Source organism: Penaeus monodon, chromosome 25, assembly GCF_015228065.2.
Source record: "Penaeus monodon isolate SGIC_2016 chromosome 25, NSTDA_Pmon_1, whole genome shotgun sequence".
Taxonomy (NCBI): Eukaryota; Metazoa; Arthropoda; class Malacostraca; order Decapoda; family Penaeidae; genus Penaeus; species Penaeus monodon.
In genome coordinates, this window is record NC_051410.1 from 37,527,099 (window position 1) to 37,527,367 (window position 269).

The window sequence follows — 269 nt, forward strand, 5'->3', positions numbered from 1 at the left end:
GGGGAGGGGGGGCGAGAAAGAACGCATATATAAGTCAAGAACTAAAGGTTAACCTGGCATCTGTCATTCGTCGCTAGATCTCTAGGTAATGACGTAGCCTCGACCGTGAATAAATGTAACCTGCTCGAAGATGTGTTCCTTTTCTGGTCCCTCGCGATATATATGCTTCTTCCATCATCTTTCCGTTCTGATTATCGCTTTATTTGTTGATGATCCTTTAATATGACACATCATTACGCTGATAATGCTGTCCGTTGATTCGTTCTTAA